The sequence below is a fragment of the Nomascus leucogenys genome, chromosome 3 (genome assembly GCF_006542625.1).
Source record: "Nomascus leucogenys isolate Asia chromosome 3, Asia_NLE_v1, whole genome shotgun sequence".
Classification (NCBI taxonomy): domain Eukaryota; kingdom Metazoa; phylum Chordata; class Mammalia; order Primates; family Hylobatidae; genus Nomascus; species Nomascus leucogenys.
The window spans coordinates 112,342,409-112,367,536 of NC_044383.1; the positions used below are offsets into that span (position 1 = coordinate 112,342,409).

General features: G+C 39.3%; 2 long non-coding RNA genes across 2 annotated transcripts; both read left to right on the forward strand.

Annotated features, from left to right (window-relative positions):
* The first annotated feature begins 1,995 nt into the window (after positions 1 to 1,995).
* LOC115834457 lies at positions 1,996 to 17,416 on the forward strand. Its single transcript, XR_004029354.1, has 5 exons — positions 1,996 to 2,208; positions 12,755 to 12,898; positions 14,390 to 14,478; positions 16,222 to 16,257; positions 17,259 to 17,416. It is a non-coding gene; the product is annotated as an uncharacterized LOC115834457 (long non-coding RNA).
* LOC115834458 lies at positions 2,770 to 4,861 on the forward strand. The gene is made up of 2 exons (XR_004029355.1): positions 2,770 to 3,035; positions 3,146 to 4,861. It is a non-coding gene; the product is annotated as an uncharacterized LOC115834458 (long non-coding RNA).
* Positions 17,417 to 25,128: the final 7,712 nt, after the last annotated feature.

The following is a 25,128-nucleotide window of genomic DNA, read 5'->3' on the forward strand; positions in this document are numbered from 1 at the left end:
GTCTGAGCTTTTAAAAAGTGTACCTCAAATCACTCCCTGTAGACCACAGTGACTGTACAACCCGTTTGCATCCTCTCCCCAGCAGCAATTCTCTGTCTTTCACCTCCGACATTATTGCAATTACCTCCTTTCTTTATTCTCTTGTTAGAAATTTGTGAAATGAGATTGGCGGGGGATGAGGGGCTGTGAAAAGTTGGAGAAGAGTGTAGTTAGTAGAAGCTGACTAAGGAATATTAAGATCTCTGTGACATTCCCTTACTGTAGTGATCACTCAAGGATCAGTTTCCCTATTTGTCACATGGGCCTAGATAAACAGATGGGTACAACATTTTGTTCTTTCATGTTTCAGTAGTTTAGGAAATTTCCACAAAGGGGATTTTTTTTAAAGTAGGTAAGAAATTATGGGTTTAAGCTACTAATTAATTCAGAAAATGTAGGCATTCAACAAGATCTATTAACTCCACAAATATGTATTGAGAACTGGCTATGTGTCATTCACAGTTGGTAGGTACATAATTAGGTGGCTGTCACATAGGATTAAATATACCTAGGAGTTGCTTCTCAGCCTCCCACTTTTGGAAGTTACTTCTCATTGCTAGAAGCTTGGTGGCATTCTTAAATTATTCATTGTTAGCTTCTTATCATTTGGTTGTCCTTCAGGAATATATTGCATTTATATAGAATTGTATAATTCTTCAAACGTGTTGTATTTTGAATTCAGGGGAAAAAATTTTCCCCAGATTTCAGTAAATCTGAGCACTTTGGTGTGGTGTTAATACCGCACATCTTTGCTCTCATTTGCACATTCTCTACTTGCTCAGCAAGACTCTGGATAATGGCTTTGCTCTACATATCCTGTATTAAAATGAAAACAAATTTAGTGCATCAATCAAAATTTGGCCACCTACCTGTGACCTGATGTGAGAACTAATGGGCTTTAGGTAATTGACTTTCCGTGTATTGACAGTTGTGACTTAGTGCTGAGATTTTCCAGATGACTCTGATCTACTTCATGGATGGCAAGTTGGAACCCTTACCTTCCGAGGTCAGGAGTGCAAGCCCAGCCTGGCCAACGTGGTGAAATCCCATCTGTACTAAAAATTCAAAAATTAGCCAGGCGTGGTGGCAGCCACCTGTCATCCCAGCTACTCGGGAGGCTGAGGCAAGAGAATCACTTGTACCTGGGCGGCGGAGGTTGCAGTGAGCTGAGATTGTGCCACTGCACTCCATCCGGAATGACAGAGCGAGACTCTGTCTCAAAAAATGAAAAAAAAAAAAAGAGAAGTAGAATAAACAATTGTTATTTTTATTTTTTAAATCCCAGAGATTGAAAAGGAAAGCAGTCAGACTCCTGAGTTGATTTTTGAGACGGGAATGAGAGAAGAAGTGGATGTGGGTCTGGAAGAGCTGGACACCTGTATCAGACTGGGTGTGGAGCCTGGTAGGTAGTTGGGACTTCAGAGGGGCCTGGCTGAGCGTGAGCCTGGCAGGTCTCAGCAGGCTGGGTGGAGTATGGTGCCAAGGGAGTAGTGCTGCTGGCAGTTTTTCCCTCTTTCCAGAGACCATGCCAACTGGTGACACTCTTTGCATGCTCTGAGTTGAAAGTTAGATGACTCTCCTGTTTAATTTATTTAAGCCTCCTAGAGTTCTCAGGAGATGATGCAGAGGAAGGAGAAGTGGAGGACCAAGCCAGTATGAGATTCTTGAGTTGGTTTCAATTATATTTGGTGATATAAGAGATCATTTTTGCATCCTGAAGGTGGTGAGAATTTCCGTTTTATAGATTAGGATTAAGGCACTATGAGATTATGATTTGCTGTGTCGTGTGTCTAGTCACAATACTGAGATTTCAATAGCTGGAACCAAATAGCTTAGGCAGTCTTATTTCTTATTTCTCATTTCTTATTCCATTATTTTCCATTAAAAGTATTATTTTCCCCATTTTTTACGCTTAGCTTGTTACTGTGTTAGGAATCTTTCTTGTTGCATGTGACAGAAACCCGACCTGAACAAGCTTGAGCAAGAAAATTTGCTACAAGGAATGTGCTGAATGGATTTGCTACAAGGAATGTGCTGTCACATACCCTGAGGACAGGAATATGGCTAAGCCTTAAGTATATCATCCCAATAAGCTGTGGCCAGGCTGAACTTGTGCTATACAACGGCAGGCCCCAACCTTTTCGGCACCAGGGGCCAGTTTTGTGGAAGGTAATTTTTCCACAGACAAGGGTCAGGGGAATGGTTTTGGGATGATTCAAGTGCTTTACGTTTATTGCACACTTTATTTTTATTATTATTACATTGTAATATATAATGTAATAATTATACAACTCACCATAATATAGAATCAGTGGGAGATCTCAGCTTGTTTTTCTGCAACTAGACAGGTCTCATGTGGGGGTGATGTGAGACAGTGACAGATCATCAGGCATTTGATTCTCATAAGGAGCATGCAACCTAGATGACTTCTATGCACGGTTCACAGTGGGGTTCACGCTTCCATGAGAACCTAATGCCACTGCTGATCTCACAGGAGGCAGAGGTTACTCACATTACTCAGGGGTAATGTGAGCAGTGGGGAGCAGTTATAAATACAGATGAAGCACATCGCTCACTTCCTGCTGTGCGGCCTGGTTCCTAACAGGCCAAGGACAGGTACTGGTCTGTGGCCCAGGGGTAGAGAACCCTTGCTATTCAACATGGAGACTCCTACAAAGCTGATGAAGTCTGGACTGGGAGGGAGATAGTCGAGGGGCAGTTCCCAGAAAAGATGTGCTCTTAGGCAGACAAGAAATTGTTTACTACAATTAATAATAACTTTGAAATTAATTATATATATTCCACTTACAAAATGATTCAATGAAGCTAATAATAATACTATTCTATATTTTATAAGACTATATATGTTACTTCATATTAATCAGAATCACAACTACCCAGTGCAGTAAAGCATCAGGTGTATCTGTTGCCATTTTTATAGATGATGAAACCAATGTGCAGAGAGGTTATGCAGTTTGCCCAAGGACACACAGCTGGTAAGTTGTAGAGATGGAATTCAAGCCTTTCCTCCACATCCTCTTCTTATAGGCTTCAGTTCTTAAAATAAATCAACTCAGTTGTTCAGGTCTTTTTCACTTATTTGAAGGAAACAACATTCTGGATTAATTTCAAGTGAAAATACCCTGGAGGCACACTGAATTTTCAGATGTGGACAGCTGATCATCTGAGGAAGCTGCTGCATTTCCAGTTCTCTTTTGGTTGGGAGAAAGGCGATTCTTCATGCTCCTCTGTTCTTTTGATTTCCTATTGGCATCTCCGTTTCCCTCTATACCTTTCAACATTCAAGCCAGATGCCAATTGTCTGTGTGAAAACACACTGCATCTCAAATATACCAAGATGCCATAATATTTGACCATATGTGAATATTCCAGTAAACTCCTGGGACTTATATTCCAGTGTCGGTGCTGAACAACAGGAAGACTGTAAATACCATCAGCTAACCAAAAGACTCACATATGCCTCATGTTTATAAATGCCCGATAGATGTAGTGCGTTCTAAATTTGAATTTTTGGTGCAAGAGAGGGGATGGGTGCTCTCTCCATGGAGGCAGTGCAGCTTGCAAACATACAAATGAATGGGACCTCCTCAGGTTGCTGCTGATCATGGCAATTAATTATTGTGGAGAGACTTGCAAACAAGAAACATCTCGAGATGAACTCTGAAAGAAAAGAAGAAAAGAATGTGTCCATGGTAGCCAACAGCTATATTAAATAAAATAAAGTTTGAACTAACTATATTAACTGGGCCAGAAAAATTCCCCTGAAGCTGGACAGGGTGGGATTAAATTCTGAAACCTTAAGCAAAACACTTCAAAGGACATAGGATGAATTTTGAGCAATATCTTTATCTTTGCCACCCCCCACAGTCCCCAGCCTCCTGCGATGCTGGCCTCGTCGTTGAAAAACACAAAAGCAAACCACTTCAGGAGGATTTACTAGATGCCAAGCTTTGTTTTGGACCTGGTGAGAGTTAAGAAGATGAAATAAACAAGCCCTTTGTTCTCGAGTTGCCCAGTAATTTAGTATGAGAATCTTTATTGTCATAAAAGTGCCTAACAATGCTAGGCAGGAAGGCAGGAAGCAGGAACTGAAGGCAACGTGTCCTTGGAATGGCCCAGAGAAGAGACTGAGACTCTTAGCTTGACTCTGAGCTGACTTAAAGGGTCTGGTATAATGGCAGTTCTTTTACTGAACTGCGTTCTCTTCTAGTAAGTATAAAAAAGTTCTATTGGCAATAATAATAGCAAAAAGTATCAGGTTCTTACTGTGCTAAGCACTTTAATTCTGTTATTGGACTTTCAAAACAACTTACGGAGGATGATACCATTACTTTTCCTGTATTACAGCAGAGGGAACTGAGGTTTAGAGAGAGAAAATAATTTGCCAAAGTCATATAATTGTTGTTTTATATAATTGTTCATCCCATGGAGAATGGCATTTTCATTTCTACAGAGATCAGAATGTGTTAATTGTTATCTATTTCTTGTCTCAAATGTGTTACTCCTCATCTCTGCCAAAGCAAGCTCTATTTATCCTGCAAGAACTGTGGAACTTCCTCTACTTCCATCGTAAACTCTTCCTGGGACCCAGTGACCTCTCTTCCCACAGCATACTTGGAGAATTTATGCCTGCCTCATGTATTTGGCAATTGATCATAAATGGTCCTATGCTAATTCTCATTTGTCATATGATATTGTTTAATTTTGTTTCATCTTTCCATCCAGATTGTAAACTCCTTCTTGCTTCTAGCTTTGTCTAAAGGATTAAAAGTGAGTCTTTTATACTATTCACCACAGTGCACAATTGAGTTGTCTTTGTATTTATTTGAGTTAAAGTTGTATAGGTTATATATTGCTGCTTAACAAATTTCCACAGACATAGTGGCTTAAAACAACACACATATATTTCTGTAATTATAATTCTGTAGGTCAGATGTTGGGAATGTCTTAACTGGTCCTCTTCAAAGTTGCAATCAACATGTTAGTTGAGGCTCAGTTCTCATCTGGAGGCTCAAGTGGAGATGGTTCTCCTTCCAAACTCACTTAGGTTGTTGGCAAAAGTCATTTCCTTGTGGTTGTAAGACTGAGGGCTCCAGCTTCTTGCTAGCTATCAGATGAAGCCTTTCTCAGCAATTATTGGCTGCCCCTTCCACCCCAGGTCCATGCTACATGGTTCTCTCTCATATGCCTTTTTACAAAATGGCAATTTTCTTCTTCAAGACAGCTACTGAAAGAGAGTCTTTGGAGCAAGTTTGCTGGAAAGATGGAGTCTTACATAACATAATGTAATAATGAGAGTGACTTCCTGTCTCCTTTGCTATATTCTATTGATTTGAAGCAAGTCACAAGTCTTACCTAATCTGAAGGAGATGGGGTTATACAAGGGCATAAACAATAAGAATCTGGGGTCATGGGGGGACCACCTTGAAGCCTATCCACCACAAAAATGAAAGAAGCAAGAAATGTACAAAGATTTGAGACAATTATATTTCACTTAGGAAATTAAAAATAGCACTTACAAATTTAGAAACCTGATTCTGATCTCCTTGTTTCAACTACTAAATAATCACCATCAAAATGTGAATAATCTTGGCTAAACAACAGGTTTGGCTTGTGGAGATGGAGCCCAGGAGATAAAGCATCAACTAAGAGGTGTGTATTGAGGGAGATAACTTGCTATAAATAGTCCCCGTTCAAAGTGATGTAGTCAACTCAAGCTCTACTCTTGCTGGAGCTGAGATACAAGACCAACTAGTCAGGAGTGGGTGGCAAGAAACTGGGTGTACTAGGACTGGGGTTCAGTCAGCCTTTCAGAGAGAGAAATTGGAAAGTCCAGGTAGTTGGTTAAGAACCCAGCCTGGAGGAACAGGAATATAGCCTCTTGAAGGATTCAGTTGCTATCAGGAAGCTGAGGTTGAGCCACAGCTGTGAAGAACGGATGGACCAATACACAGGTGGGCCCAGTTAATGTAGGATTGTGGCTCAGTGGGCCTATCCCCATTTATAGGACTATCATTTGGCTGCACCTATGAAGAGAGGGGAGGCTCTTAATGTTCTCCTTGTAGAAGACCTCACTGAAGGAAGGGTCTAAGAATTATTGCATGACATTTAGGTTCTAATTCCATAGAGGTCAAATTTGCAGGAAGCAGTACGTATTTACATTTTGTTTTTTCCTAAATATGAGACACATTTACTTATTTATGAGATTTCATTTTTATGCCTTCCTTTCTCTTCTTCTCCCATTGTTTAAACACCTTAATCTTCATGAAAACCCTTAGGTTTCTATCCAGTTCATTTTTTTTCATTGAAACCTAATGATAAAGATATTATCCTATTGATGGAACAAATTGGATCAGATATGCTTTTCTGCATATTGCTTATTTGTCATAAACCTTCCTGTGCTTTTTTAAATAATACATGTTTTATAGGGTCTTTCTCCTGTGACTCATTTTTGGAGCTGATCCGATAAGGAGTTATTCTCCAGACGTGGCACCACTGACCCTCGTTTCAAACTACATTTTTAATTTATTTTAAAAAAGATATTTCATTCACAGAATCCCCACTGAGCTTTTTATTGTGAAAAATTAGGACCCGTAAATCATCCCCCTCAGAACACTATAAATTGTATACAATTGAAACATTCCATGGACTGAGCTTGGCAGTTTGATGAAATCACTCCTTTGCTTCTCTTAATTTATGAGTTTTCTCCATTCTCCTCCCTCCTGCTCCATCATCACCTTGCCCTCCCAGCAAGAGAGGGGGTGGTATCGTGCCTTTACATTGCTCACTGGGGTTTATTGAGTGTAATTTGTGAGTGAATTTATATGAACCTACAATATTGCAATTTATCCAAAATTATGAACAATAAAACTTTTCATTTTCTTCTGGCAGTCAGAAGGGACGTGGGTTGATCACGCAGGAGGTAGCTCAACATGGTGCACTGGGGAAGAACCAAGTACCTGGAAGCCAGATGACGTGGGGTAGAGGCACAGCTCCCCCAGTTGTTCGGAGACTGAGGCCTTGGTTTCCTCAGAGCATGCATGATCTTTAAGGTTGTTTTTTTTAAGCTCTCACGCATTTTGATTCTATGGATTGAGATGGTTTTTGCCTTGTTGCTTCTTTTTAAGGGGTAATTATGAAAACAAATATGATGTATCTTAAAAGTTTGATTTTCGATATGGAGAGTTAGCTTTCATTTTTTAGGGGAAAGAAGGGACGAGAGTAAGGAGACAGCACAACTATGTAAAAGAGCAAAGTACTCCTGATTCTTGTCTGTGAGGTTTGCACTGGATTATAAGGTCCTTGAAACCAGGGGCTGTGTCTTATTTAACTTTGAGGCTCTGGCTCCCAGTACAGAGAAACTGATACCTGGATTTCTGATAAAAGTGTTGAATTAATATGGAACAATCCAAAGGCGAGTTACCCCCACAAATCCAAGTGCCTGGAATAGTGCCAGACACACAGAAGGTGCTCGATACATAATTGTTTGATATCCAACAAATGGGCTACTGGCCATAATTGGGATCTTGGTGTTTCTCTGTTTCCACTCCTGGTCCATGTGATATCCTTATTTTTTATATCTTAATGTTTTTCTTGACTAGGATTCCAGATGGATTTTTTTTTTTTTTTTTGATGGAGTCTCACTCTGTCACCCAGGCTGGAGTGCAGTGGCATGATCTCAGCTCACTGCAACCTCTGCCTCCTGGGTTCAAGTGATTCTCCTGCCTCAGCCTCCCAAGTAGCTGGGATTACAGGGCGCCTGCCACCATGCCTGGCTAATATTTTGTATTTTTAGTAAAGACAGGGTTTCATCATATTGGCCAGGCTGGTTTCAAACTCCTGGCCTCAAGTGATCTGCCTGCCTCGGCCTCCCAAAGTGCTAGGATTACAGGAGTGAGTCACCACACCCGGCCTCCAGATGGATCTTTTAAGAAATTGCTAGCTTTTTGGCATCACTACTTCTCGCACTGTTGGAAAGGGTTTTGCTGCTGAAGAAATAGGCTAGAATTCAAAGATAGAGATTATATGGCAAGGTGGCTGAGCTTTAGCTCTGGAGAGAGACTTGGGTTTGAATGCGGCCTCTGTAACATAAGCTCTGTGACCTTTGATGGAATATTTTCCTCCTTCTAAGCTCTACTCTCCTTCTCTGTAGAATGGGGGATAATAATTGTACTTATCTCTTAGGGTAGAAGTGAGGACTCAAAGCAGCTATCCATCTCAAGAGCTTAGCCCAGTGCTGGCATGTAGTAAGTATTCAATACATGTTACCTATGACTTGAATTTAATTATTATTAGGAGTATTGGTGTATACATCAGTAATTGCCACAGTTTTTACTTTTGCATTGCAATTCAGATTCTGGCCACTGCACTCCAGCATGCATAACAGAGGGTCACCTCTCTCTCTCTCTCAAAAAAAAAAAAAAAAAAATCAGACTCTGTGGGGACACTATGATTATTGTCCTGTATACAGTTTATTTAGTTAACTTTTTCTTTAGCTTTTCAGGATATATTTTGAGATCCTTGTGTTAAAAGAAAAGAGTATCACTGATATTATAATAATAACACAACCTCACCATTTTGGATAGAGAGCATTGCTTGGATTTCTAATTATTTCCAAGTGTAGTTTTATTTAATTTCAGGCCTTTAGAAAAAAAATGAGAATATAGTGCTGAAGCATCTGGTATTTATGTTTTTTCACAAGATGGAAAATTTCCTTCCCGACAGTTGTTGGTTATGACTTTGCCTATGTGCAATTATAATACAGCACACTACTGTTTTAAGAATAGTATCATTAGCATCAGAATGCAAAACAGTGTGAAATACTCAAAAATCAAGCTGAAGCTAATTCCCTTTTCTTTGACCTGCTTGCAGGATACCCTGACAAGGCATGAACTGGAGTATGTGTCTTGGAACTATTTACCCCTTAAATATGAAAAATGTAAATAAGCGATGGAGTTTGGGGTGACAGAGGATCTAAAGTGATGGCCACCCAGCCCTTGCGAGTAAAATATGGCTCACTTAATGACATTTCAGTCCTAAATCATGCACAGCAGGCGAGTTTGTGGGCTGAGCGGCTTGCACAAAAACATTCCTTCGGGACCATTTAAAAAGGCTGAATAAGCAAGGAATCCTGTGTGACAATGCTCAGAATACCAAAGGAGCGGTTCAGGTATACACATTATTGCCTGTGGCTCCAAGCCCAATAACCTTTTCCTCATTGAGATAGATTCCCTGGACAGAATACAAATCCTTTCCAAGTTAGAGAACTTTATCAGATTTATTTCTCATTGTCAGGTCAGCATGCAGGAAACAAATGAAGTCTGCCGCGTGATTCATATTAGAAGGAGAGCAATTTACAGTGCTCACTCACTTCTCATAAACCTTATTAATGTTTGGCATAGGGTGCCAAGGAGTCATAAAGAATCATCCTGCTGAACATTTATATCTGCTTAGTCTCTGATTATATGTCCTTGACACAGCTTAAATAATGGCAGACAGAGCATCTCGTGAGCAGGAAATGAGAAAGTAACACATGTTTTTGTCTCATAATCAAATATTCTTCCCTATCTTTTTAAAGTCTTCCCCTGGGAGGCAAAGAACTGTTTTTAGGTTTCATTTTTCCTTAAGCTGTTGCTGCTCTTGCCTGTAATTTCCACTTTGTTTAGATTTGTCACAGCCCTAAAATGGAATTAAGTTGCTTATTTATGCTCATGTCTTCTGTTATTTTGAATTTGGGGCATTTCTTAATTCAGTCATGGCTATATAGTTGCTCCACTTCACATTCCCTTTTGAATTCTAGCCCCTTGTGCCTTCGTGATGTGAACTCATTCAGGATAGTGCTAACTTATTTATGAAGTTCTCAACATATTTGACCTAATAATACTAATAGATGACATTTGTTCAATGCCACCTATGTGGCACATAAAATATAAATATATGTGCCAGGCACCTTACATTTATATTTTATTTAATCATCATAAGAACCTCATGAGGTAAGTAGTATTATCACACTCATTTTAGAGATCGTTTACCCTGGGATACGGTGCTACTAAACAGAAGAGCTGGAAATTGCACCCCAACAATCCACTCTTCACTGAGCTGCACTCCTTCTCTAGAACACTAATTTATAGTTCATTGAGTGTGGTGCTCTAGAAAACATGAGCATGACAAAGAGAGAAGAGAGGAGGAAAATGGGAAGAAATAAGGTTAAATGTAGAAAGATGGACAGCATGACATTCTACCAGCAATTGAGCTGAGGGACTATTAGTTGCACAACTGACTCTTGTTGAATTTAATTGGCTTCTCAGGTGCCTTGCTAATGGGTAGTGATGTGGATGGGTCATTTGACCCTTCCAATAACTGAAAAGGACACTCTTCTACTATATAGAATTAATTGTTTGGTAATTTTTTATTTTGAAATAATTTTAGACTCTCAAAAAAGTTACGAGTACAAGGAACTTCCATATCCCTCCAACTATAATATCCTAATTGCTAATGTTTTACCACATTTATTTTTATAATTTTCTCTCTATATAGACACTTATTATTTTATGAATCATTTGAGAATAAGTTGCATGCTCAAATACTTTGGTGTGTGTTTTCTAAGAAAAAGTAAATTCTCATATAGCCACATTATAATTATTGCAATCAGAAAGCTAATACTGAATCAATGCTAACATCTAAAGTACAAACTTATATTTCACCAGTTGTCCCAATGAAAAGGTTTTGGGAGGGGATGTTCAGGGACCAATCTAGATTACATGTTGCGTTTAGTTGTCTCTTTAGTCTCTTTTAGTCTGGAACAGTTTCTCTTTGTCTTTTTTCATTTTGACATTTTTAGAAAGGGTATATAGGTCAACTGTCTTTCAGACTGTCTCTCAATTTGAGTTTGCCTGATGCTTCCTCATGATTGCACTGAAGTTATACCCTTTGGGCAGGAATGACACTGAAGCGATGCTATGTTCTCAGTGCATCATACCAGGATGCACCTCATGCTAATTTGTCCAACTATTGGTGATGTTAACAGATTGCTCTAATGTAAGGCTACAATTTTTCAATGTACTAAAGTTAAAATTTGATTTAGATTCTAATTTCCTCAGAATTGGGTTCAAATCAAGTCCATCACTTAAGAAGCTTTGGGTATTCTGAAAAAGCTAGCTTCCTGATCTGTAAATGTCAGGATCAGTCATGGAAAGTGGTGCCTGGCATATACATTTATATTTTATGTGCCACATAGGTGGCATTGAACAAATGTCATCTATTAGTATTATTAGGTCAAATATGTTGAGAACCTCATGTAAGTATTGCTTAATGTCTTGGGACATTAAGCAGACACAGGGACTTGGTACTCCCACTCCAGGGAACAAACCAGAAAATGGCAGAATTATGTATAAGACCAGGTCTGGGTTGGCACCAAGCATGACTTGAAGAAGGCGCCAAGGATGGGGCTAGAAAGCTAGTTAAACTTTTAGCCTCAAATCTGGCTGGGTCTGAGAGACTGAGGAAGAGAATCAGAAGATTTCAGCTGGGGGAGAAGCAGGGCAGTGTGTGGACTGAGCTTGATGGCATGACCAGCTTATGCTGCTAAAGACCTGAGACTCATAATCAGCAACTGTGCAATCAGCAATAGCAGTTGTACCCACCTCATCTGTGCCACCTTATGGAGGCATTATTATTGGCTTTTTTGGGGGGGTCATTATGAAAATTTCTCACTTTCAAGATTATTCTTCAACCATACATGACTTGTGCAGTGCTGAGAAACACATAGGATGATTTGGCCTGGGCTCCATATCCTTCCCAGGAATATCATAAGACTGAGAAATATGGTCTCTTTTCCATACCTCCAAGTTGCTTTTACATGGACGAAGAGAATCAGAATGCTTGGTGAAATATGTGTTCAAAAAGAAATGTACCAGAATAAAATTACATTAGAAAATAATTGCTTCTAAAAATCATCACCCATTCTTACCCTCTGTTATTCTGTTCTCTTTCAACTCTCTGTATTTTAATCCCTTTCTTCTTCCCTGATGTTTTCTATTCATTTAATTTAAGCAATGTTTCTGGATACCATAGCAATAGCAATGAGGTGTTGTATAAACATACAATGGAGCAGAATGGAAATGCTTCCTATGGTAACAGAAACCATAGAAACATGTGCGTGTGTGTGTGTCACACACACACACGTGCATACAAAGCTGTTTTGGGGTCAAAGCTTTGTAGAGTTCATGCAACTAGGAAAATGAAGTGTTTCACTGTGATCACATTGCTATTTGTTATCTATTGTCATCATGATTTAACATTTATTGCATGCCTATAGTCCCCTGGACAGACCCTGGAACTAGATGTCAACTCTACTTAGTGGATTTATGTTTGAAATTAGATAGCAAAGCCACAAAATGGAAAAAGATGAGAATACTTCCAAAACAGAAATATTGAATGATGCATTTTCAGAAAAATTAGGTAAGGAGAAAATGAGTTTGACCTAGGCAGTTGGGAATGAAGGATATGTGAGGAGACTTAAATGTCTAGATTAGCGATGGTTTCCAGCCATTTCCAAGAACCCTGGGAGGGACTGCTTGTGCTGCGTGATCTAACACTTTAATCCTCTTCTGCCACAGCTCAGACCCCATGGGGTGGAACCTTGAGGAGGAGACTCCCTGTCTTGGATAATAATAACAAGCTGTCTTTTCTGTAGGCAAATTTTCAGGTGGAAGTCTCACTCTACCACTCTCATAACCAATGCAACAAATAATCAAGTCCTCAAGCTGCAAGGAAAACTTTGAGGGGGTTTTTTTAAGGATGTAAAGATCATTAAACAATGAGGAGATAGTTTCTTAGAGTAAGTTTTTTCCTCCTTTGCCAGGTGCCTAAAATAATCTTTTTTGTCTACCTTAGACACCCCCCACACTTTTTAATATTAAAAGTCTCATAGTAACAAACAGCATGTTATTTATTGAAACTGCACAATATTAGCTTTGCTAATTACATGGTTACTCACTTTCCCAGGACCAGATCACCTCTTATTTGTTTCCAACTGCTGTGGCCACCATGTGTTTTAAGGGTAAGACAGAAATAATAAACTGCAGGTTTCCAGGGTACTCACGTATTATTTCTGCAGTTCACACAGGAAGCGTACCATCTGGGTTTGAAGGACACATCATTCCAAGGCAGAGTGGAGTGAGTAGGGCTTTCCCAATAGAGCCACTGACTCTATGGGGAAATTTCAAATGGAGTTTTGGGGTCAGAGAGACCTAAGTTCTGATGCCTGGCACAATAACTTCCCACTTATATGAAATCTTCTTTGCCTTCACTGTAACTTCTCTGCCTCTTGGCTTTCTGTATATAAATTGGGGATAATGATGCCTAATTTCTAGTGTGGCTCTGAATCTTAAATGAGGTGATACAATATGGCACTTGCCATAGGGTAAGTTATTACTGAATGATGGTCTTAGTTTCTTTCTACTCCATTTCTGTCTCTTCTAAACTCCTAAGAACTAAGCTGAGAAGGCATAAAAGATGACATACAGACCATTCAGCTCAAAATCCAGAAGAAGCAGCCCAAACTGGAGTATATTCTGCAGAAGATTTGCTGTCTTAAGGGAGCTAGTATTACCTCAACTTTAACCCTCCTTCCCATCTCTTTCTAGTTAGTGAACTGGTGCCACCGCCTGCCCATTAGAGAACCTGAGCTATTTGTTCAGTGATGCATGTCTCTGGATTCTAGCACTGAGCCTGCATAAACTCCCAATTCAGTCAGCAACACTGTGCTAGCATCTACTAGGAATGGTTCAGTCCCTGTAGATCTGGGAAATAATTCCTGTGGTTACATCAACTGCTTGGATCTTTGGATCCATAAATTTTGTCTGTCTCTTATTTTTTGAAGGGTTTTCTATTTGAATGCTGTTTTATCTCAAAGGGCAGTTGGTTCCATTCTGACATGGTAGAGATATGAAGCTTCCTTCAACTGACACAATTTGGCTAGATGCCAGCCAGGAGTACCTCCAGGATATTTTGGCTGTAGGATAAGTTACAGATAGCCTGGCCTTGCCACATGCAATGATCGGTTGTAGTAATAACAATCTCTGGGTGCACAATTGGTTGCCTGAAAATGTGAAACTTATTAATTATCCTGCATTTCTGCTTGGCTGCTAGCTACTCTGTCTAGACCCTGTTTCTTGGCATTCTCTCATCTGTCATTTCTACCACAAATCCCCTACAGATCTTTAGTTGCTTATGTTCCTCTACTTCATTGTCTTTCTTTCAGCCATTGGCTGTTACTGTGATTTTTTTTCATGAAATCAGAGTTTTAGTATTCTTTTTTTTATTATAGGGAAAAGAAACTGTGTCTCCCTGAATCAGTGTATCCCAATGCCTTCTAGTTTCCTATGTTGGCTACAGACAAGATAACCTATTACTAAGGTAGGTTGTGTGTTTCTAGCCCACCAAATCCATTCAATAGACCTTTTTGCATCTGAGTGGTCAGGTCCTAGATGACACTGGAGACATAGAGGTGAACTCCCTCCCTGGCCTTTAGGTGCTCACATTGCATTTGGGAACTTAGGCATTAAGCAAACAACCATGATACAATGTGCTAAGTGTTATCACTAAGTATCAACAAAGTGGTTTGAGGGGTGTTATGTTCCCCCATATTGACCTGAAGCTGTAGTATTTTGACTGCTTCTAAAGTATCTGTATGTCTCTGCATGTCCAGGCAGTCTGATATATTAACAGGGCCCTCTTTTAATCTTGGAGTTTCTATGTGGATGATAAATTGTATGGTCTTTCTATTTATAAATAAAAAACCAACATAGGAGGCTAGTTTAATTTGTGAACAAATATGTTTCTATTTATTAAGAGTTCTTGAGTTGCCTGCCTCTACATTAGTGGTTGAGGCAGTGGAGTGAGTTCCTGATCTGACTCACCTTTCTCACCAACAGTGATACTTGTACTTTAGCATATACATGAGAGACTGCGTTGATTCTATAGTCTAACTGGAATTTATTCATTCCTTCATCCATCTACTCAATGAATCAATTCTACATTTACTGAGCACTGATTGTGTGTCAGCCAATCTACTAGGCACGTGGGATACAGGGATGATCTATATAGATATATCTCTGCCCCCACAGAAGTTACAGAGTGGAGCCTCAAAAAGTGATTTCAATTTTATCCATCTGCTTTGTGTCTTTAAATCCTTGCTACCCAAAGTAGGCTCTCAATATTAGCAGCATCAGTGTCACCCAGAAGCTTGTTAGAAATGGAGAACTTAGGCCTACCTCACACCTATTGAATCTGAATCTGCATTTTCAAAAGATCCTCAATAATCTGAGCAGATTCTGATTCAGTTGGTCTAGGGTCTTCACTTCTGACAAACTCGCAAGCAATGTCAATGCTATTGGTCCATGGATCACACTTTAAGGGACTGCCCCAGGGCTTTAAAAAATGTGGGTTGCAACCGAATAGTGGGTCACGAAATCGATACAGTGAGTTGTAACTAGCATATTGAAAAATATTTTAAAATAGGATAGAGTACACAAACAATTCAGAGTGCATTTCATGTCATGATGAAGGCACTGTTGCATGAAACTTGAATTAGCTTTTTATACACCTGTACACACACACACACAGATGTATGTAGACTGAGTTCTGATGAAAACGTATTTCTTAATACAGGTTGCAGCTGATAACAGTTTGAAAGTTACTGTTCTAGACAATCTTATCTAGGCCAGAAAGAAGTCCTCAGAAGTAATTCCAGTCTAGAGCAGAGAGCTCAGATCAAAGGGGTTCTGTTAATATTAGAACTATCCAGAATCCCAGTGAGGACATCCAGGAAAAAGTAGAACAGTGGAGCTAGAAAGATCCTCTCACTAGGGGTGACAGCTGTGTGCTGATTGGATGATGAGATACCCATGATTAGTGGCTTGTACCAGTTGGCATTAGGTTTTTGCATGACCCAAGATTTTGGACTGTGAGCTCCTTGAAGGTGGGACCTGTATGTTACTCCTAGAGGCTAAAACAGTGCCTTTCCCGCAGGGGGAATTTCCACAGTGTACTGTGACTTTTTATATCTTTCATACTACTCAATATACCACATGTTACAAATGAGGTCTTTTCTGTCTTTCCACTGGGAATCATGTATTATTCATCTTTGCTTTTTTCTAGGGCCTACTCCAATATCTAGAAGATGGCAGATATTCAGTAAGTTTATTCACTTAACAAATATTTTATTTGTTATTCAGCAAAGAAGATTTTCTCTCAGCTATGTTACATCAGTTTTAGAAGGCACACAGATGAACGGGCTTGATAAAGAGCAAATCTGTGAAAAACAAACACTTGTGGACTAAATGGTATCACATTTACAGAGCTGTAAGAGAGGTACAAGTCACCCTGGGCACTGAGTTTTATGCTGTATTGTTTAACTTTCCATTTCCCTTGGTTCAATTTGTCTCTCTCCTAAAATTATGTTTCTACCCTTTACATTCTCACCGCCAATCATTTATTGCTGCACGTGTTTTTCCCCCTCCATATACTTTGCTCCTTAATTCACTAAGGGACTGTACTAACATAGCCTAAATACCCACCTTCCAGCCACCCTTCAGGAGGGTATTAGCTGTATTTGTGCACAGCGAGGGTGCCTTCAAGGCAGAGGGCTTCCTCCCCTACACCTCACTTCCAAACCTCTTTCCTTTCCACAAATGCTAGTGCTAGGCAGCTGTGCTCACTATTATCCGTCTTCTCTGTAGTTCTTGACTTTGCCTGTACATTATAACCACCTGGTATTTTAATATTTCCCATGTCCAGGTCGCAGTCCAAACCAATGAAGTCAGAATCTCTGGAGGTGGGACAAAGGCATTTGTAGTTTTTAGGCTTCTCAGATGATTCCAATGTGCAGTGAAGATTGAATGCTATTGCTTAGGAGAAAATTCAGTCACCTGATATTTGAAGTTTAGGTAATTTCCTTAGCCCTCAAAATATGTTCATTTCTTTTCCAGTCCTTATTATCCCTGCCCAAGTCTGAAAATATTTATATTGCTATTTAATCAGAAGCAAAGCAATTAAAATGTACATGTTACTCAATAAGAAGAAGCATTAGACCATTGCTCAACTTATCACCTGTGTGGTTATTAAGCTATTGTCTCCATTTCAAAAGCAGCTTTCTGTATTCTACTTTGTGACTCTGGGTTTTTTTCACCATCTAGCTCTTAGGTGGCACTAGAAGAGGACCACAAGCCTGCCAGAGGGAGGAGAGTATTGCTTCTTCCTGTTCCCATTAGTGTCACCTCGGCAGTGACTTTTCACCCTGGAGTGGCAGGCAAGTTTCTAGATTATTTGGGTACTCCCCAAATCAGTCTTGTTGCACCCCCTGAGAGATACCAGCAGCAATGAAGTGTGAGTCCCAGCTCTGGGCTCCCCCTCCAAGATTCTGGGTTTTCATAATCTCTTGTGCTTATTACTGGTGTTACCTTAGTGTGTCCTTTTTTTTTAAAAAAATTTTCAACGCTTGTCCAGCAAGTTTCTTATTCTAAATTGCTATATGGAAACATCTATTCTTCTCTTCCTTGACTGTACCTAACTCAAAATGCCTTCTCATTTAACAACCAGTGCTCTGCAACAAGGTGGGCTTTCTAGGAAGGCAAATAACAAGAAGGCTCAGGTTGGCTTGTCTCCATTTGGGGCAATGGGAGTGGGCTGGAAGTCTTCCAAGGAACAAGAGTGAGAAGAAGATGCTAGAATGAAGAGGTGGACAGACATAGGGGAGGAAAGTGCACTGGATACAAACTTTATTACCTTCATTATTTTGCTAGGTCTGTCTTAGCTGAGAGACTCTGAGAGTATTAATCAGAGATAAATAGGAAGCAAGTAAGAGTCCATAGTAATCCATAGTAACATTTATTAATAATACAAATCTTCTGGTCTCCATCTCTTCTCCTTCCCATAAGCCCACAGTTTGCCCACACATAAGCATATGTGGTTTCGTCCTTAATAATAGGATAGTGCAAATAGTTAATTCACTACTCCTACTGCCACGAGTGGCACGTTGGAGACCATCCTGTCTGTTCTTATGTAACCTGTCATAAATCCACGTGGATATGTATCTCATTAAGACAGCCATTAAGGATTTGCTTTTTCAGAATTGTCTACTTTGGTCAGTAGTATTTTAACTGTAAAATAAGGATGGTTTCACTTGGTCCAAGTGTCCCTACTGTACCTAATACATTTAACTTTACAAACAGGTTTATACAAGCAATACGTTGACCAATGAGCTGTAATGAGTAGAATTTGGATGTTCATGAGGGAGATTTAAATTCACACATCATTTTCCTAGACTCCTTCACTATCTTGACACTTTCCTATTATTAGCTCTCTTTTTGGAGATATTTTGTGTTAAAAATCCAAAAAGTTCTCATTCACCTCCTGAGAATTTTTGCGTATACAACAATGTAAAGAAAAACTAGGCCTTGCTAAGATGTAGTACCTAGGATCAATTGGCAGTCTAGGAGTTTGACTATGGTCCACAATTCAAATTGGTGGGCCAAACAATAACAAAGGTGGACTTTTGGGGGTTACTTTCATACATTTGCTTTTTGTATCCTCACTAAAGAGATGAAGTAACTATTAGCCAGTGTGTTGAGGGGAAATTCAGTACTGCCTGGAGGCTCTACTGTGTATTCTATACCTCCTGGTCTCCAATGAGATCTTTATTTCTTGTTTCTAATACTTATTATTAACTCTAGAAAAAAATTTAGTTCTAGAATCTGGATACTGAGCAACACTGCAGCTCTCTTTCTTAGTTCAAATAGTCTCATCTGCTTTTCTTTGATGAATCTGTTTCTTTGTAGGATCTGTTTCTCCATGGGATCAACATTTTCTCTCTCTGTGTTGGAAAGAATGTCTTGTACCATCCTTGACAGGGAGACTCACTTTCTGTTTGTACGTGAGCAATCGGAGCAATCATCCTTCTCTCACATTGAATGAGTAGGTCAAACAGTATTAGTAATATTGCCTAGTTTACTCTAATGTTGATTATATTAGTTTATTCGCATTTTTTGTGATCTAGAGCTTCAGTTGAACCTTTCATTCTGACCATGATTATTTAGTAAGACCACAGATCCATCCACTAACTTAAAGGAGAATGAATAACTGTAACCCTGCCATCTGATTAGGAAAACAAGGAAACAAACAAAGGCAATAAAGCCCTTCAAAAATGTTTTTAACCAGAAAACACTGAATAGTAGAAATATCACTGTAAATGGAGTCAGGCGATGTGGATTCTAGTCAAAGCTCTACCACTTATTAACTGCGTGACCATAGAATGTCGCTTAACCTCTCTGAACCTTAGTTTCCTATTCCATAATGCAAAACGTAAGTTATAATACGCATTTTGTCCACCTTACAGACAAGGATCTTTTACAGAGGCTGGAAATTCCTCCAACTCTTCTGTTCAGGTTGACTTTCTGGAAAAGTGCTTTATTCTCAGAGGATTTGATTATTGAGTTATCTTTCTATTCTGCTGCTGTCAGTAGATTTGCCATAAATGTTTCCTGAGAGTCTCTCTCTTGAAGAGATTCAGGCCCCAGTTAAGTTCATCCCAATTAAAAATAGAACCCTGAGATGCAGCAGCTGTAGCACCTCTTAAACCTCTTCAAATAACATTGAACGATTAAGTGGCTGCTACTGTGGAGATAGTGCCCACAAAACCAGCAGCAGGCCCTCTCGGAAAATGATAACATTCTAAGTGGCTGTCAGTCCTTAGTCATTTCTAGTCATTCAGGGGATGTTGCCTTATCTTCTACAAGTTCTAAAAGTTCCTGGGGAGAGAAGAATCACATAAATTCTTTATTTAAAAAATTCCCCCTTCCCACAACAAAATTCTCTAAAACAATACTAAACAAGCAGGCATGCACAATTCTAATGAAGTCTATCATTTGAGTGGAAGAGAATGCTATGGTTACCAATGTTTCCGTCTGGCAGTTTTGAGGTAAAAGTCTGATGAAGTGATATTGTCTGGAAAATAAGCATTGATTCCTAGGGAGATGGAAGAATTTACTTCTTTTCTTCCTATGTCTTGAATACATGACTAGCTTTCAAATATATGACTCAACAATTAAATTCGGCTTGAATGGATTTTTTTCTGACTTTATTTCTTATTTTCTTCTGATTTATCAAGGAGAGTTTAAAAATAAACTTTCCTTATCCCATCCATAATAGAAATTTCAGCTATTAAGAACTTACCAAGTGAAAAATTATAGAAATCACTAAAGCTCAGAGGGAGATCTCTTTATTATATTTCAACAGCTATTTGCTTTGTAGACATTTCTCCCTTTGTAAAGCTAAATTTCATATATCACTATTTATTAATAAGCAGAATGACAACTATTTAGGCTGCCAAATCTCTTTTATAAACATTTCTTTAGCTAGGTAGGATTTTTATATACTTTCCCAAAGGGCCAAGTTGACAGACATGGGCTTTTGCTTTATTTCCATAGAGATCTGGATCCAAATCCCTGGGTCCAAATATATGCCATTCACTTCCCATATTTAGTCCTGTGATCTCTCTGAAGACTGGCCCAAGAGAGGCCTTTCTGATGAGACATTTAGCACAGCGATTAGTCACTAGATAAACATGTGAATGGGTCCATTTGCAAAGTAAAAGCTCCCTAAACAGAGGCTTGTCCTTTACAAAACGAGCAGGTCCAATTTTCCTTAAATGTTCATGGTTGCCTATGTGGTGTGATTTGAGAAATCCTGAACCTTCTGTCCCCATTACTTTTCCTGTTGAACTCTACGTTTCATAGTGTCACTCCTGTGGATGAAACCTGGCCTCTCCAAGGCATTTTCTCTAATAAATGGCCATATCCTGGGAAAGGTCCTGATGCCTTAGTGTGCAGTGTGCTTGACACCATAAGATCCTTTCTTCTTTGAAAAAAAAAAAAAAAAAAAAAGACTAAGAGAAGAAAACTGGTGGCTGTTGGGGAAAGAGTGTTGAAAGAATGAAAGAAGAAAACTGATGCATGGAAAGGATGGTGAAGTACCAATGGACCGATGTGTCAGGTTCTGAATTTAGGAGTGGGGACTCAAATTTGCCTGTTTGCTGGGTTAGCTTTTGGAACGATCCTATGAATATATATCCTATGAACATTATAGAAGTCACTAAAGCTGTCTGTAAATTGAGTGTAAATTGAGAGTATCTTTCTGGAAAAACAAATTGGAAATATTTATCAAAGGGATAAAGAACTTACATATATTTAGAACCAATAATTTCAATTGCAGGACTCTATCCTAAGAAAAACAATTAGCAATGAACACACTTCAACCCAAAGATGTTCACTGGGACATTATTTAAAATAGCAAAAATATTAGAACAAGTTACGTGTTTATTGATAGAGAAATGAATAATATGGAAATAAATTTATGCTGTAAAAGTGACCAAATAAGGCTGGGTTCAGTGGCTCATGCCTGTAATCCCAGCACTTTGGGAGGCTGAGGTGGGCGGATCATCTGAGGTCAGGAGTTCGAAACCAGCCTGACCAACGTGGTGAAATTTCATCACTACTAAAAATAAAAAAATTAGCCAGGTGTGGTGGCTCATGCCTGTAATCCCAGCTACTCTGGTGGGTAAGGCAGGAGAATCACTTGAACCTGGGAAGAGGAGGTTGTAGTGAGCCGAGATCGTGCCACTGCACTCACCCTGGATGACAGAGCAAGATTCCATCTCAAAACATAGTATATAAAATATGCTAATAATGTGATCTCAAACATATAAAATAGGTAAAATAAAGGAATTTTAGTAGTGGTTGTCCATGGATGGTTGCTATTTTTATTTATTCCTTTTTATATTTTCTAAATTTTTCAGAATGGTCATTTATTACTTTTAGGTACAAAAAAGTTATTTAAAAATTCATCCAAAAGCAAATGTTTGTGTCAATGTTACAAACCTAAAATATCGATGTCCTCTAAGGAGGTTGACTTCAGCTGTATAGCTATTTCCTAGTGGATAATTAAAGATCTGTCAGACTTTCTCTCATGTATGGGTCCTTTATGTTTAAGGGCTGTAATTCTATATAAAATGTCTGCATAGAATAACATTTGGCACCTGATGTTTGATTCTGGATAGTATTGTAGTTTTCTATTGCCAAATGTGAGACTAAAACAAGTTAGATGGAGGTTAGCATCAAGAGATGTTTTCTAAGCTTTTCCCCTGGAAGTGGACAATGGCAGAAATGTGCCAGAAGCAAAGGAAGCCTGTGGAATAAGTCTCTTTCAGCCCAAAGTTATATTAAATAGTTTAATCTATTCACTGGACATAGATTTGAGTCATCAAACTTCTTCCCTAAGTTTGGTTTGCTTCCCACGTTTTAGATATATCTGAAGAGCAGGTCTGGCCTCTCTGCCTTGGTACCATTTTGGTGATCTGCCCTTCACCTGGAATGCATCTTAAACCTTTCCTATCTCAGGTTTCTTAGGCCCACATTAGGTAATATCTCTTTGAAACTTCTACTATTGCCCCCAATGGGTGTGATCTCCGCATCCTTCGAACTTCCATGGCACACTTATGGTGTTTTCGTATTAGCTCTATTAGATTATCAATTTCTTATGCACAAGGTCTGCTGTGCCTTACTCAAGTTTGTATTCCCCATGTCTTGCCCATCTTAGCAGAACTGAATTTGTTTATTTAATGAATCAGGTACTAGTTTGGCTGGCCCAAAGTCTGACTTTCTCACTTCATGCCATTTAGATATGATGCCCATTTATTAGCTCTAAAAAATCACAACATGTAAGAACAACGAATTTTTGAAAACTTCTCAATGAAATATCTTTCTAGAATAAACTATTTAGAAAACAAAAACATGGAGCACAGAGCTACAAACTTAAGTTACCAGGGTGCTTTACCATGGTTTACTGAACTTTAGTAGTGTGGAAGAACAACCTGTGCTTTCGTGTTAGAAAGAACTGAGTTTGAAGCTAACCTTGACAATTATTGGCAGTGAAGTTTTGGGTTAATGTTCTATCTTCTTCATGGTTTAGTTTCCTTACTTTCAAAATGTGGAATTAGTTAATTAATGGCTGTCTCCTAGTGCTGTTGTGAGGGTTATATAAAATGATGTATGAAAGCACTTAACAAAGAATCTGGCACACAGATTTAAGTCTCTATGCTCATGAGGACAGAGAATCCATCATGTCCAGGACAATTTACGTTCTCTTGGAAAGTCAGAGTTATATCCCCTAGACTTTGCAGGCAAGTTGATTTCTGGGTCTATTATTCTGAAATCACCAATCTACTCTCATAACCACCCCCCTCCACACACACACACAAATAGCTCATCTGAAAATTTTGCAGGAATACTGATGTTGGGCTCTGATATGGTTTGGCTGTGTCCCCACCCAAATCTCATTTTGAATTGTAGCTCCCATAATTCCCAGGTGTCATAGGAGGGGCCTGATGGGAGATAATTGAATCATGGAGGCAGGTTTTCCCATGCTGCTCTTGTGATAGTGAATAAGTCTCACGAGATCTGATTGTTTTATAAAGGAGCGTTCCCCTGCACATGCTCTCTTGCCTGCCGTGTAAGACTTTGCTCCCCATTCATCTTCTGCCATGATTGTGAGGCCTCCCTAGCCATGTGGAACTGGGGGCCCATTAAACCTCTTTCCTTTATAAATTACCCAGTCTCTGGTATGTCTTTATTAGCAGCATGAGAACAGACTAATACAGGCTCAGAAAATAATACCTCCAAATGAGAGCCTCCACAGCAGCCTTAGAAGAAAAAGTTTTTCTCTGACCTTCTCTTGCCCTACTATCTCTCAGTCCCATTTTTTCTCAAGGCTAGGCATGGAAACCAGAATCCTTCCCCAAGGAAGGTCATAGAAAGCAGTACCTCTTTTCCCAAAAGCCAGCCATAAATCCTGAAAATATTATATGTAAGAACTGGCCATAAAGAAATTATCTGACCCACATTATTTGATTCTAGGACATAAGACTGCCATTTCAGAGAGGGCTCTGCCCCACACCAGAAGGAAGGAATGCATGTTCAGAGAAGCCAAGAAGAATCTAGACTGGCTGGCCCTGCTGGGCTTCCCCACTCATTCTCTTAGCTTTAGATCATACCCTTTTTGCCCAGGCATATTTCTACATGACTGCTCATACTTTGTTGAATCTAAGCGTAAAAATGGACAATTTCCCCTATATCTTTGGGTTTTAATTATGAAGGCTTTCATGTATACACGTTAGATAAATTTGTATGCCATTTCTTTTGTTAATCAGTCTGCCTCATATCAGTGATTTTCAGCAAACCTCTAGGGGCCAGAGCCCTGGTCCTCACATTGAGCTGGAATATTGAAGGAATTTCTGCAGTGAAATCATATTTGGCTATACGTATGTAATCTGTGAACCTCTTAAATAATTAAAGCATAACTTACTAATAAAGCAGGAAAGTTTAGTGGGCTCCAGAACCGAAACCATTTGGATTAAAAATCCTGCTGCTATACTTATCTTCTCTGTTTCTGAGTTTTCTTATCTGTAATGTGTGATGATAATATCTGCCTTGTAGCCTTGCTTTAAGGATAAAATGAGCTAATGTCTAACAAGCACTTAAAACAGCGCCTAGTACATAGTAAGCCATCAACAAGAGCTAGCAATTCCCAATAAATTGATTTAAAAGCTGGAGCTCTTAAAGGACTATGTTGAGCCAAAGTATTCCAATAACTAAATGAAGCTCCTGTGGTAGAGTTGGAGCCATCTTTTGGGGGCAGGAAGGGAGGGTATGGAGACTTGTGCCTTATAGTGGTTTGGATTTGTTAACAGCACTAGTCAAGGAACACAGCGCACTGAAAAAGTTGCCAGACGCCAGATGAGATAAGGAGCGTCCTGTGAGTAAGGACAGACTTGAACACTCCCAGCACATAGACAAAGGAAGTGATGGCTCTGCCTAAGAAATCTTGTCCTTCAACCTTGACTTCACTGGATTTTTTTTTCAGACACTGCTAATCATGTAAATAAACACAAGAACTTCCTGATAGTGGAATATCTCTTTGTTTTCAGATGTAATTCCTACCTCTATTTGCAACATG